This window comes from Lissotriton vulgaris, chromosome 10, assembly GCF_964263255.1.
Source record: "Lissotriton vulgaris chromosome 10, aLisVul1.2, whole genome shotgun sequence".
Classification (NCBI taxonomy): Eukaryota; Metazoa; Chordata; class Amphibia; order Caudata; family Salamandridae; genus Lissotriton; species Lissotriton vulgaris.
In genome coordinates, this window is record NC_141698.1 from 260872707 (window position 1) to 260885335 (window position 12629).

Here is a 12629-nt window from a genome sequence, read left to right on the forward strand (position 1 = left end):
CCTACACTATCCAACACTTTCCCTACTGTTCCACTATCTGGAGTTGGAATAGTAATTGTAATCACTACGCTATTCAACATTTTCCTTACTATTGTTTTTTTGGGAGTTGCAATATTAGTTTTATTCCCTCTGCTATTTAATATTTTTTGTATTATTTAGCTAATGTAGTATATAATTCATTTTCAAAATATGAATGTTTCATTTTTTTCCATAATGATTTCATTTTTATTTATGTTATTGTTTTGTGTGTATTGATGTATTTGTAATGTATAATATTTTTTAATAATTTATAAGTTATTAAAATAATTATTAAAACTGAATATTAAGTATATATATTACATATTATATGTATATGTTAAATTCATGTTTTATTAAATTATATATATTAGTTATTAATTTTAAACATAATAATATATTTATAACTATGTTTATTATATTTATAAGTATTATTTAGTTTATTTTACATATTTGTATTAACTAAAACAAAACGATATTTTTTATAACAATATTTTTTACATCAATATTTTTTTCCAATATTTTTGTACTTACCTTATTGTAGATAGGATGTCAGTATTCTTGACATCGATATTTTTGTTGCGATATTTTTGTAGGTCGATTTTTGTCCTTTGATATTTTGTCAGACATTCGCGGCACAGAGCCGTGAAACACGTCAGGCGAGAAGATTTCAAGCCGAAGGTGTCAAGGTAAGCTGATGTATTATGCCGGAAGACAGGCTAGCTGTCGACTGATTCCCGGCGCTCTTTGGGCACTTTAGTGAAAAATATCTACACGAAGCCCCGTCCGTGGGGGAATGCACCATCTCTGTGAGAGGCTGTGGCGGGGAACTGTTTCCACGCCAGTCAGCACAGCAAGCCGTATTGAAAAGAGTCTTGCCTCATCACCTCTGCACGTACTATAGGAGAATATTAAGCTTTTAAAGTATAGTATGACGCATGGAACCCACTTAGGGTATTGAACTTAAAACTTCAAGACCACGTGTCACACAAGGCAACAATAATTCCACACACTTAGCGGAAGTCACGTGGAAGAATTATCCAATCAAACAACTTGCATCTAATTATAAATGAACAAAGCTTCCAAAGCGTCATCTATATGCTAACTTCCTCTGAAGATGGGGGCGCAGAGCCATGAATCGCGTCAGGTGAGAAGATTTCAAGCAGAAGGTGTCAAGGCAAGCTGATGTATTATGCCGGATGGCAGGCGAGCTGTCAAGTGATTCCCTGAGCTCTTTGGGCACTTTGGTGTAAAAAAATAAAATAATATATATATATATATATATATATATATATATATATATATATATATATATATATATATATATATATATATATATATATATATATATATATATATATATATATATATATATATATATATATATATATACCTACTGGCGGTCGCCAGTAGGTATATATAGTTAGGATTTTTTCCCTATGGGATTTCTGAAAATTCTATGTCTAATAACTTTGGCGTTTGTGGACAGAATCGGCTGAAATTTTCAGGAAAATGGCACATTTTGTTTCTGAGCAGCCCCTGAAAATTTGGGGGGTGTTCGGCAAGGGGGGGCCGAGAAAAAAGGGGGGTCCCAAAACGCGTTTTTCCCATGTTAATTTCCATAGGGCGGTTGGCCTCACTTTTAGCCCGAACGGCTGAATGAATTTGCACGAAACTTGGCAAAATTGTAGGGACTGTTAGCCCGATGTGCCTTTGCTAGGTCTCAATATATGTGCTCCAGTGGATTTTGAGAAATTAACATTTAAAATAAGATATATATCTGTAACAGCGGTCCGGGCAGCGATCCGGTTCGCGTACTTTTCGCGTAACGGAACTTTGCGCACGGAAAGCTGATTGGCTCTTCGGTGTCTGTCAACATTCTAATCAGTCCGGTGCGGCCGCCATCTTGTCTCTCGGTAGGATCGAGAGACAAGAGGAGGCCAAAACAAAGGGGGAAATTTCCATAAGGGGGCATAGTAGATCCTCCCTGACCCCCTAGGTTTTATGTGGAGGTTGTACAAGGTCCCAGCCGGGCAAAAAAAAAAAAATTTTTTTTTTTTTTTTGCGTGGTGAGCGCCTAGTACGCGAACCGCAAAGCGTTCTGGGCAGCGTACTATAAGGATAATAGAATGATAGACTTTTTAAATACTGAATGTTAATTGTTTGTTGTTTTTTTTTTTTGTTTTCTTTATTTTTAAATTTTTTTTTATTTTGATTGTGTTTCATACTTCATTAAACTTTCTAACATTTCAGTGTCAGAAATGTCAAAATTGAATATAGGGTGTAACATTTTCTCATTTTGAAGCAGGTTATCCACTGCTTCAACACATTGTAGAAGTTCGTGGTCTCTACTTTGATCCATAAAATCATCAATTTTGTCTTGGCTGCTCTCCTTCAGTTAAATTGAAAATGTAACTTGTTGCTCGCCTTCCATTTTGCCTGAAATTTTGAATAAAAAAATATATATTAGTAGAGATAGGGCACTGTTGGGATTAATGTTAGATAGGCAGTTTTTATCTGTGAATTCTTCTTTTGGTAGTGTATAGTATCAGAGTGGAAATAGGACTATAAAAAAGTGTATGTGATTTAACCAAGAGAAGCCTAACTCCATTCATAACTATAACAGAGAAGTCTATCTAAATCCATAACTACTACAGAGGGATAGTGTATATCTATCAGAAAAAGTCTACTATATTAAGTTATAGTGCACAATATATTTCATTTTTAAAAATTATAACTTACCTTCACAAAGAAGTTGAAGTTTTTGGAAGCTATTGAAATGTGATGTACAACAAGAAGTAGTAGTCAAAATGGCTGTGTTTTCTTCTCTTCCTTTATATATATTCAGGTATTTAACCAATCAAATGTCAGGTAATAAAAGTAGAAAATGAAAGTAACATTTTCATTGGTTGTCAATTCCAACACTTCAGATGTGTTTTGTGAAGTAATTTACCTCACGGTATTTAGAGAGGTCTATAGACTTAATGGCTAAATGGAATTTCAATCAAATGTGTGAAAAAGAAAGGGATTGTTATGTAGTATACGCTAATCTATATTTGGTGAGAGTGTCTCCAGTCGTTTTTCTGTGAATTACTTTCCCACCTTTTTTTTGGACCGCTTCCCGGAAAGCGGTCCGGTACGCGAACTAGGAGCGTAACGGGAGTCCACCATTTTGTGTTTCGGTCGAATTAAGATATAAAATGGAGGGTAAAGAATGTTCAGAATGGGTAGAAGGGGGCACGGTACAAGTATTTTGACCCCCTAGGTTTTCTGAGGGTGGCTGAGGAGGACCATATGTGCGAAGAAAAAACTTTTTTTTTGAAATTTTGCGCGGTTAGCTTCCAGTTCGCGTACCGGGTAGCGCTCTTTGAGCGTAGTTTGTTGAAAATTACAGAAAAAAGTTAGAAAAAAATAATAATTGTGAGTGATCAGATGAAGGGTAGCTCTGGGAAGAGCTTTTGGGTTTATGGTACATTTAGGTACTTATAAGTAGGTACCAATGCACAGTCTTAAATTCAGAATGAAAATTCTGTTGCCCTCATCTGAGAAGTGAACTCCATCTCCTCTGTAGATATCTTGCATGTAGTAACGCAAGTTATTGTTGTACAAGGAGCCCATTCCATGGTCTCTCATGTAAGCTGAAACAGATTTGTTTACATGCTTCCTCGCTTTCTCAATTTGTGGACAAAATTGGTTGGACCACCTCCATTTCTGTCTTTGGCATATATTGGAATATACCAAGGCAGTTTGAGGGAAAAGTGCCATTAATTGCTCAAAGGTGTCCTTTAAAAGCATTTCCAGACCTACCCCAGTCAAAGTGCCCAAATCATTACCTCCACAGTGCACAATTAACAGGTCAGGTTTTGGCAAATGCATAAAGGTTTTCACCAATGGTATCAATTGGTGACATTTTAATCCTCTTTGGCCCAACCACTTAATTTCCACATCTTGTAAATTGAGGTTAGGTAAATTTCTGTTCTCAGCATACCTTTGAGCCCAGTGGATGTAACTATGTCCAACAATCCAGACCATAAACATGGTGGGAGAAGGTTGTGCTGCAGTCAGATGAAGTGTTGTAATGAAAGGGCAGTTGAAACAGTAGGAGTTTGTAAAGAAAAAAAACTGTGGATTTCCAATGCTAATGATTCATTAGCAGTGATTGGTGCATTTCCATTTCTGAAAACAGAAAGTTAGGGTGCATGGATGTGTTCTTTGAAAGATGTAATTTGAATGGTCAACGAAGAAACATTTAATGAAAGATTGCACTGGATACGCAGGTGCACTGAGAGTTCAGAGTTCAATTGAAACATTGTTGTGTGAATTTGCAAACATGAGAGGTCTTCCAGGAGGTGGTTGCTATGGAAAAAAGGCGGAGAGGGCAGAGGGGGGAAGGGTTTTGATTTGAAAAAAGTGAGGGAAGAGTTATGATTGGCTAATATGAGAGATATGTGAAATGAATATCTGTATTTCTGTGCTTTCAATAGCTGCAGCCTCTGGAGTGCATCCTTTTTCTTCTGCTGAAGATAATTTGGTGTATTTCTGAGACTGTTTTCAAAACTCAAAAAGTATTTGCTAAGGTGAGAAAAGATTTATTTAATTTAGATAGAGAATAGTATGATTTAAGGAGAAAATGATGAAGAAAGCTGTGTTTTTAAAATGTGGCTTTGTCTCTAGTGATATACATATAGATTTTGTTTCTTTGAGAAATTGTAATTGCATATTCGGTGTAGCATTCTGGCATGCAGTAACACAAGTTATTGTTGTACATGGAGCCCATTCCATGGTCTCTTATGTAAGCTGAAACTGATATGTTGTTTTTAAAAACGATTTTTGAAATGAATTACATTTCTGGATATGTACTGCTAGAGCTTTATAGGTTGTTTTGGGTCATATTTATAAGGCATTTGAGTGTCTTTGATGATATTTTTTCCTTTTTAAATGGAAAGCATTCCTCATGGGGCAAGTGTCTTGTAAATACGCTCCCACCTGTGCTTGGCAAATTTAGATTTTGATTATGGGAGTTACATAGCCATGTTAATAATGTCCAAAAAATGGTGCTAGGGCATTCCAGAAAACGCTTTCATGTGTCTCAAGGACATTTTCAGTCATTTCCTCTTGAATGCAGGTATACAATTGATTTATATGCTGTGTTTAAAAACGATTTTTTGAAATCAATTACATTTCTGGATATGTACTGCTAGAGCTTCATAGGTTGTTTGGGTCATATTTATAAGGCATATGAGTGTCTATGATGTTATTTTTCCTTTTTAAATGGAAAGCGTTCTTCATGGGGCAAGTTTCTTGTAAATACGCTCCCACTTGCGCTTGGCAAATTTAGATTTTGATTATGGGAGTTACATAGCCATGTTAATAATGTCCAAACAATGGTGCTAGGGCATTCCAGAAAACGCTTTCATGTGTCTCAAGGACATTTTCAGTCATTTCCTCTTGAATGCAGGTATACAATTGATTTATATGCTGTGTTTAAACACGATTTTTTAAAATCAATTACATTTCTGGATATGTACTGCTAGAGCTTCATAGGTTGTTTTGGGTCATATTTATAAGACATATGACTGTCTATGATGTTATTTTTCCTTTTTAAATGGAAAGCGTTCTTCATGGTGCAAGTTTCTTGTAAATACGCTCCCACTTGCGCTTGGCAAATTTAGATTTTGATTATGGGAGTTACATAGCCATGTAAATAATGTCCAAACAATGGTGCTAGGGCATTCCAGAAAACGCTTTCATGTGTCTCAAGGACATTTTCAGTCATTTCCTCTTGAATGCAGGTATACAATTGATTTATATGCTGTGTTTAAAAACGATTTTTTGAAATCAATTACATTTCTGGATATCTACTGCTAGAGCTTCATAGGTTGTTTTGGGTCATATTTATAAGGCATTTGAGTGTCTATTATGTTATTTTTCCCTTTTTAAATGGAAAGCGTACCTCATGGGGCACGTTTCTTGTAAATACGCTCCCACTTGCGCTTGGCAAATTTAGATTTTGATTATGGGAGTTACATAGGCATGTTAATAATGTCCCAAAAATGGTGTAAGGGCATAATCACCATTTAAAAAGGGTAAATTAACATAATAGATACTCAAATGCCTTATAAATATGACCCAAAACAACCTATGAAGCTCTAGCAGTAGATATCCAGAAATGTAATTGATTTCAAAAAATCGTTTTTAAACACAGCATATAAATCAATTGTATACCTGCATTCAAGAGGAAATGACTGAAAATGTCCTTGAGACACATGAAAGCGTTTTCTGGAATGACCTAGCACCATTGTTTGGACATTATTTACATGGCTATGTAACTCCCATAATCAAAATCTTAATTTGCCAAGCGCAAGTGGGAGCGTATTTACAAGAAACTTGCCCCATGAGGTACGCTTTCCATTTAAAAAGGGAAAAATAACATAATAGACACTCATATGCCTTATAAATATGACCCAAAACAACCTATGAAGCTCTAGCAGTAGATATCCAGAAATGTAATTGATTTCAAAAAATCGTTTTTAAACACAGCATATAAATCAATTGTATACCTGCATTCAAGAGGAAATGACTGAAAATGTCCTTGAGACACATGAAAGCGTTTTCTGGAATGCCCTAGCACCATTTTTTGGACATTATTAACATGGCTATGTAACTCCCACAATCAAAATCTAAATTTGCCAAGGGCAAGTGGGAGCGTATTTACAAGAAACTTGCACCATGAAGAACGCTTTCCATTTAAAAAGGAAAAATAACATCATAGACACTCATATGCCTTATAAATATGACCCAAAGCAACCCATGAAGCTGTAGCAGTACATATCCAGAAATGTAATTGATTTCAAATAATGACTTACTTCATTGGTAGGCCTTCACATGTATTATCTCCTTTGTTTTCTTCAGTGAAAATCTTATCTGCAACCATGTGTTGGCCTCACCTCAAACAAACAAAACAGGTGATGGACCGAATGTGGATCAATGACACACATTCACCCCAGTCCAAAGATCTGGGCCTAAACAAACCTTTAGATAGGCCACACCTTATCGTCATCCTGAATTAATCATTTAAAATATTAGGGAGAGATTTATGATTGTTGTATGCCTGTTTTGTACCATTGTGTGTCATTTTTGTGATGCAGTGCTGGTGCAAAAGATTTGCTATGTTAAATAATAAGTAGGGCATTAAGTTTGTGATGACTGTTATTCATTTACTGTTTGGTAATAGTGGTTAATAACATTTTTTATTATATTTTTCCACAGATTCAACTGCAGATCTTTTTTTAATTTGAAAAATGCCTACGAAAAATCGAATTAGAAAGGCTAGAAAATGTCAAAGACAGCAGGATGATCTTTTATTGCAGCAGTCCTCTTCCCCAAATACTTTTCAAAACACCAAGAAAGCTCCCGGTAAGAGCACAAAATCATTCTTAAGAAATATTTTTAGTAAAAAAAGTATTTATCCTAAAAATGTTTCAGTTCAGAAAAAGAAAAGCAATTTAAATGGAAAGGAAAGACCCATCAAAAATGTTACTGGTAGAGGAAGAGATAACTCTGTGCATGATAGTAGAAGGAAACAACAGTTTAGGGACATTCGAAATCGAATGTTCCGTAACAGGATAATAGTTAATTTATTAAAAAATATTAAGAAAGGCCAACAGAAAGCGGCATTTTATAAGAAGAAGAAAAATGTAGAGAAAATTATTGATCATGCTTTTGAAATTAAGCGAAAGTTGTTTATTTTGGTAATCAATAGAATTAGGAAACTAAGCAAGGTAATTTCTGATTTCAAAACAAAAAGTAGATGGAAGAGAGTAGTAAATCGTACTAACTTTTGTGAAGTTTTTTCTGGAGAATGGATGCATAGTTCAAGTTGTGAGGCATTTTTTAATGAGGAGAGTTATTTTCAGGATAATGATTTGGTGTTTGCAGTTGACATCAGTGGTCGAGCTTATGAAGTGAAGGATGGTTGTCCAGTTGAAAAAGAAAAACTTGTGACAACAGAGACAGAAGAGGCGCTAAGTGATGAGGTTTTAGGAAGACGTCCTAAGGGTCCTGTGTACATTTGGAAGTGTAGTTCTATTTGCAGTGTGCGACAGGTTTCCATCAATTTGCTTTGTGATTTTATACGGACATTTAATAAGAAAAGTTTGAAGCAGAAAATGAAGTTGTTGCAAGATTTAGATCCTTGCAGAGTGAGACAAATGACAGGTGTGCGTGGTCATTCACTGGCTTGTCTTTCCAGGAGAGTATGCCAGAGTGTTTTTCATCATTTCAGGATGCTAGCAGTGCATCATAATAAAGTGAGAAAATTAGTGAGAATGTTGTATTATGCTAAGAGTCCAGCAATTATGCTTAAACAATTATGTGCTGTTCTTTTGCATGGTTCTGAAATAGATGTGAAGAATATTTGTGAAGAAATTGAGTTTTGTTACTTTGGTATTAGAGATGAGAATGTTCAAATTGACCCAGAAGTAGAGGGTAATGTTGAAGATAATGTACAGGTTTCCAGTACAGATAATTTTCAGAAGGAAATTGCCACGTTTCAGATGAAATCAAGTGAGAGGCCTAATTTCACTTGTGTATGTTGTCGACGCACTTATTATAAGAATCAGACTAAGTTAGTGGATTTATATGCAAAAAGTGAAAGGGAAAATAATAGTGAATGGAAGGATTTTGCCACATACTTGATGGTAGAAAATTATTTTGATTTGGGATCGGATCAACGTGTGTGTACTTATTGTTGTAATAAATTAAACCAAAACCAGATGCCTGCTAGGGCAGTTCATAATAATCTGGAATTGGTTGAGATTCCTTCTGAATTGAAGGATTTAAATACTTATGAATCTATTTTGATTCAAAGTATCCATCCCTTTCAGGCTATTGTAAGAATGGAGCCAAAGACAGGGAAGTTGCCTCCAGCAGATTTACAGAGAGGATTAAAGGGAAGAGTTGTTTATTTGCCTCTAGATTTGAACAAAAACATTAACACAATTGGAGTAGAAAAAGTGGAAGAGGAACCTCTGGTTATCTTGGTTAATGGGGTTCCGACAAAGAATAAGAAAATATGGCAAGATTTAGTGGATGTTAGGAAAGTCAAAAAGGCAACATTGTGTTTGAAGAAAAATAATAAGTACTATAAGAATGTATATGTTGCAGAAGAGGAAGTAAGTGATGAAGAGGATAGCGATTTGTGTGCTGGCCAAATTGAGAAAGTAGAGGCCTCTAAAAGTGAAGAAATATATGAACATTATAGTGTTCATCCTTTGCATTCCAAGGAAGTCATGGGGAATGCTATTGAGTTGTTTCAAATGAAACAAGCCAAAGGGAGTCCCATTAGTGTTTGGGAGGAAAGTTTGGAAGCTCGGTGTTTCCCACAGCTATTTCCCACAGGTCGAGGAGGAAGATATGATGAGCGACCTCATCAAATTCCTGCGTCTGAATACCGGACTTTACGATTGTATGCAGAAGATCCTAGGTTTCGTCAATGCATTCCCTATTTGTTTCATCTCCTGTTTGAAAGCGATCTGTCTGGACTGTCATATGCAGTGAACCACATCTTAAAAAGTGGTATACAGATGCGAAACATCTCGGCAAGTGATTTTATGCATAAAGTCAATGTCCAAGACAGTATTTTGGATTCTCACTTAATTAATCTCATGGCGTGTCAGCGTGGTACTAATGAGTACTGGTACCGCCGTCATGGTGATTTAAAATGTATGCTGAGGAACTTAGGAACTCCGACATGGTTCCTCACTCTGAGCTGTGCCGAGTATGGCTGGGAAGACTTACTTGAATTTCTACGAGAGGCAAATGGAAATATTGAAAACATTGAATTCAAGACACCTGGAGAACTGTGTTCTTTGGATCCAGTGAATGTATGCAGGTACTTCAATCATAGATTTGAAGCTATGATGTCTTTCATCACAAATAAGAAGAATCCACCTCTTGGAGAGGTGTTGGATTTCTTCTGGAGAAAGGAGTACCAAGCAAGAGGTGCTCCTTATATACATATGTTGTTGTGGATCAAGGATGCACCTAAATTTGGAACAGATCCGGATGACTTAGTGATGAATTTCATAGAACAGTATTCTACGTGTGCTGTTCCAAACGCAACGGAGAAGAAAAGCCTAAGAGAACAAGTTCTACGTTTCCAAAGCCATCGTTGTGGAAAGTACTGTCGTCGTAAATTCAGAAACAAGGACAAATTCTACACCAAATGTCGTTTCAACTTTCCACGACCGGTGATTTCTAAAGGAAGAGTGAACAGTTTGATGTCTTCGCTGCGACATAATGTGATGAGGAAATCACCCAAAAATACATACAGTTTGAAAAGGAACGAAGAGTCTAAGTACATCAACGACTACAATCCAGTGATTTTGTCCATGTGGAATGCTAACATGGATATGCAGTTTGTGGCTGACAACTGTATGGCTGTGGCTCGGTATGTGACATCTTACATCACCAAAAAAGAAAAGACAGAACTGAAGGATATGTGGGAGGACATTTCCCATGAAAAGAGCCTCAGCAAGAAGTTGTACAGTTTCAGTCTGAAGATGTTGTCGCATCGAGAAATTGGAGCTTATGAATGTTCTGATCGATTGTCTTCAGCAAGTCTCTATGTCAAATCCAGGAGTATCGTTTGGGTGAGTCTTGGTCTTGCTGCAACGCGAAATCGAGTTCTAAAACCTGTCCGGGAAATTGAGTATTTGGCAGAAAAGGAACCAAACAGTACCGACATTTTGAAGACCAACATGTTGGATACATATTATCCAAATCGTAGCAGTCACCTTGAGAATGTTTGTCTATATGAGGTTCTACAAAATTATATATTCAAGAGGAACATCAAAGAAGATATTGAGAAAGGAGTGTATGCTGTAATTGGAAGTGAGGGATGCCTGGTCAAGCAAAGAAAATGCCAATTAGTAAACCATCGAAAATTGAGTGGCGAATCTCCAGAAAAAAAGGAGTTTTTCTATTTAGCACTTTTGCAACTTTTCAAGCCTTGGCGTGCAGAAGAGGAACTGCTTGGAGATTTCCTCTGTTACGAAGACTCTTTCACTGCTGCTAAGGAGACCATAGAATGTCCTGCTTTTCCCAAATATCAAGAAATGCTAACTTTGGAAATTGAGCAGGAAGCAACGATTGCAGCCGAGATTGCCAGAGACAGTTCTCAGGACAGTCAGAGTTCTGTTTCATTGAGTCAAGATCCACTTGGAGGACCTATTATCAAAAATGAAGCTGCCACTGCTATGAATGAAGTGGAAAGAGCCATGGCACATGCTCAGGAGGATTCAGTTAACTTAGAAGACTTGGAAAAACAACTCAACGTTGAGCAGAGGAAAATATATGATGAAGTTACCAAGCAAATTGAGCATGGATTAAGTCATGAGAAGAAAGAGTGCTCATGTACATCGTTGAAGCCTGTCCGACTGTATGTGAGTGGAGAAGCGGGAACTGGAAAAAGTTTCCTCATTAAAGCAATTTCTTGTTATTTGCAGGAAAGGACTGAGTCATCGCTGTCTTGTGTTGTCACCGCTTCTACTGGACTGGCAGCACATAACATTAAAGGCATTACTTTGCATCGTCTACTGATGCTGCCAGTGGAGCATGACAACAAATTACAATACCACAAGTTATCTGGGGATGCTTGCTGTGAAGTTTCAAGAGTCTTGAGGAAAATGAAACTACTTATCATTGACGAAGTAAGCATGGTTTCCAATGTCATGCTTGCCTTTGTGCATTTGAGAATGCAAGAAGTACTTAAAACTGAATATGATGTGTTATTTGGTGGCAAACACATCATTGTTTTCGGAGATCTTCTGCAGCTGAAACCAGTAAAAGGTCAACCTGTGTTCAAAATACTCACGCATGAAGATACCAGGAAGTGCCTAGGGAGCATTAGCAACGTCAATATATGGTTAAACTTCAATTATGCTGAACTGCATGAAAATATGCGTCAGGCGAAGGATGAAGATTACAAGAATATTCTACAAGATATTAGAATTGGAAAAGTGACCGAGCATGGAAAAGAAGCTTTAAATGCACGATTACTTTCAAATTTATATCCCGAACAAGAGATTGTGCCTGAGAATATTTTTCAGAAAATTACTGAGAAGAAATCCGGAATATGTTTGATGCCAACTCTTGCAGAATGTGCCATCTTCAACAACAAAATGTTGAATTTAGAAAAGCAAGAGATTGTGAAACTTGAAGCTATTGACAAAATAGAGCATATGGGATCAACAATTATTTTGTCAGAGAATTTGAAATCAAAATTGGATTCATTAGAGAAGACTATATCTAAAACTGCGGGTTTTGAAAAGACTCTGAATGTGTGCTTAAATTGCCGAATCATTTTGAGAAGGAATTTACATGTTGAAAGAGGTCTGGTAAATGGATCAATGGGTAATGTTGTTGATTTTGAGAAATACAGAAATAGAGATGGAATAGAATTTTTAAAAATTAAATTTGATGGCATTGAGGAAGTACAGCTAATTGGTCGTTGTTCTGCTAGGTTTTTGCTTGTTAAAGACTTATATGTTCGCCGTAAGCAGTTTTCTGTTTGCTTGGCATATGCGGTGACAATCCATAAATCGCAAGGTTTA